Source organism: Cryptomeria japonica, chromosome 3, assembly GCF_030272615.1.
Source record: "Cryptomeria japonica chromosome 3, Sugi_1.0, whole genome shotgun sequence".
NCBI classification, from domain to species: Eukaryota; Viridiplantae; Streptophyta; class Pinopsida; order Cupressales; family Cupressaceae; genus Cryptomeria; species Cryptomeria japonica.
In genome coordinates, this window is record NC_081407.1 from 187,898,199 (window position 1) to 187,901,764 (window position 3,566).

Genomic DNA, 3,566 nt, shown 5'->3' on the forward strand with positions numbered 1-3,566 from the left:
CTTTTGTAGATCTGTCAATAATCCACATTCCTTGTAACTCGTATTTTGATGCATGTTATGAAACAATGCACATACTTTGTATTTGATTCTCCATTTGACAAGCTTGTTTACTCGCACAATGGTAACCCATCTAATAAAGACTTGTATTACTTCTGCTCAATGGATGAACATAACTTAGAACTTTCTTCCAAATGCTCAAATAGAGGTTATAAAGTTAGGATTTTTGAGCAATTGAGCATATTAGGTTAGGATTGCTCACTTTTTGAGCATTTCTAGCCTCCCAAGGTTAGGATTTCTCTACTTTTGAGCATTTTTAACCTTTGAGGTTAGAAATATGAAATTTGTGAGCAACAAAGGGCATTGAGCAAAGCATCACTTGCAACTACTCCATCGGAACCTACATAAAGAATTTTTATTGATCTTCCTCTCTGAAAGAGAAAAATGGGAAATATATTGAAAATAATTTAAAATATTTGAATTATTTTTAAAAGAATAATTCAAACATATCCCATTAAACTTTAATGCCTTGGTTTAGGAAAAATGACCACAACTTTCAACTGGTAAGGATTTAGGCTCCGAAATTCGAAACACGCCTTCAAGGTAGGAAAATGAGAATATGCCATCATTTAGTCCTCATGAAAAAATCTATGGTGAGGTATTTTAATTTTTTTAGAGCGAGGGACATCAAAATTTGAAAATTTAAAATATAGCAAACTGTGAACTGGGTTTAGGCAAAATTTGTCATATGGCACAAAATGATGCTTAGGACATGTTCACAAAAATATTTCCATCAATTCTTTTTAATTTTCAAACTTATCCATTTTTCGCATTTCGATTGACATATTTATGATTAACGACAATGTAGGTTAAGAATGACAACCTTGGATCACATGCTCACTCATTTTGCAAAGACACATATTTGAGCCTTCATACAACATTAGGATCAATTCAAAGTTAGAATTTTTGGTATTCCAAATGTGGGGCAATAGTTGGCTTTGTCTGGGGACAAGGACTACAAAGGATGCAGGATGAACCCAAAATATCGAGTTTCGCAGGCTAGTGTACTATCCATTGGGAACATGGTCACAAAAAGAGGGGACTACAAAAGGGACTAACTGGAGAGACCAAAAACAAACCAAAAATGGGACAAACACAACAGAAACTTCTACCTAAATATGTATATGGTAGATAAAGCCCACCTCAAACTTCTCCAAGATTGTCATACAAAACCATTCATAGGCTGAGAGAAATGGCACCTTTGCGGAAAAATTGTGTGCATCCATGTGACACCTGTAAGATCAGTAGGTTGGCAATATCAACATGTCTAAGATGAGAAATATATTTGACCAACAAACCAAAAAACCATATCTCATCATAAATATTCAGGATCTCTTGAAAGATTTGGGTACCACTTTCTGTGATATTGATTATGTGGTTTGGCATCATATTAAGTATACCAAATTTCACCATCTGAAGATCCTTTTGATGATTTGGATTAGAAGACATTAACCCACGAATTGGACAACCTTCATATAATATATGATATGAAGAAACTTGAGTAGACATAACCATTGAATCATGTTCTTGAATATCAACTTGTAAATCACCTATAGAAATACACTCATCTGAAAACAAAGGATTGAGGTACACACTTTCACCATAGGAGAAGTAATCATTTGAAGCATTTAAACACCAATCTAGGATACAAACATTGTGAGCGGTGACTTTATTGGGCTCTTTCATTAGATCATCCATTACCTCATTTATCTCTGCATTTTTGATACAGTTCCCAAAAATATCCTCTTGTATAGGGGCGGCTTCTTGATTTAAAGGTTCAAAAAGAGGATTGTTTTGAACCTTGAATACTCCATAAGGCATAGATTATAATTCCATCAAGATAAGGACATTTTTTGATATACCTACATAGATTTCATTTACAACCTGCTCATAGATATTTGCATTACTCTTTGTGTTCTCTTGTCCCAATGATTCCTCTTCATCACACTCCATGAAATTTGAAAACTTCATACTCAGGTGGCATGTATGATAAAGAGTGGATGCTTGATGGTTCATCTTCTTTCACTCGAGGCTGATCTAGAAGTTCAGTAAAGGTATCCATTTTTTAAGATAAAGAATATGTCTACAAAATTTTACTTATGGTTGCTTCTCCATTGGTCATATTCATACAAGGTTGTCCACTAGGTATCATACCTTTGATTTCCTCGAAAAAGTTTTCATCTTCAACTATTAGTGATGGATGAATAAGAATATATTCTTCACATAGAAAGCCATCGTCAAAAGAATTGAGACAACAAGTTGGAATGAAGACTATAGAAGATTCATCTTTTTCCTCTCCTCTTCATCATTTTCTTGAAACTTGGGTTGCATGGAAGTCTTGAAATCATTTATTTCTCCTTCAAGCTCCTTGTTTTTTTGTTCATGGAAGACTTCTTCCTTGCTATGGTAATCTTCATAATGCTCATGACATACGGGAACACAATATTATTTTTCTTCCTCACACACTTCATCTTGATCTTTCTTTTGACATGTATCTTTATGAGCTGTTATAGCTTCATCTTCCTTGACACATGCATATTGTGGTGGGTCATTTTCAAAACAGGTCACAAAACATTTCATCTAGAATGTGTTCATCATCAAGAAAATAATTCTTTTCCTCATCTTTTTTTTCAATCTCTTGCAATGTTTGAAGCAAATAAGAATGTGCTTTGTTAGGATCAAGTTGCTTATTAGCATAAAAACTTTTCAAAAATTGAAATTGTTTAGCATCATCGAGAGCCTGATTTCTTTGATAAATAGGTGGAGGAGAATGAGCATCATCATTATTATCCATTGTTGATTCAAGAATACAATCATGAGAAAGAAATTGGTTCTCTCTTCCATCTTTTTCCTCAATCTTTTTGTAGAGTTTTGAGTAGAAAAGGATGAATTTATAAGGATCAAGTTTCTTTCCATTATAGAAACTCTTCAAGAAGTTACCTTGTTTGGGATCATCAATTGGTACAGGAGAAAGATCACTTTAATCTTCATCTTTCTTGATTATTGTTGATTTGGGTAAATGATCATAAGCAAGAAAACCAATCTCTTTTCCATTCTTTTCTTCAATATCTTGCAACACTTGACATAAGGAGGGGTGAATCTTATCAAGAGTAAACTGCATGCCACCATAAAAACTCTTTAAGAATTCAACTTGTATAGGCTCATCAAGAACTTTCTTCTTTTGATATATATATTCTTCATCATCACTTTCACTGTCACTTTCCAACTTTCCTTTGTACCGAACCATTCTTCTGAATTTGATCTTTCAAATAGAGTCTCCAACCTTCATTTTGAAAAATGTACCTTAAAATTTCTGAGGAACACAACACACTGGTATTTCGCTCCCCAGCAAAGTCACCAAAAATTTGTTGGTAAACAGATTTGTCACTATGAATTCTCCTTCAAAATTGACCCTATTTACCCAAAGTGTAGTGACAACCGTTCCAATGCAGAGAAATCTCTCCAACTATTGGAACAGTTGTCACTGCTCTTTGGGCAAATAGGGTCAA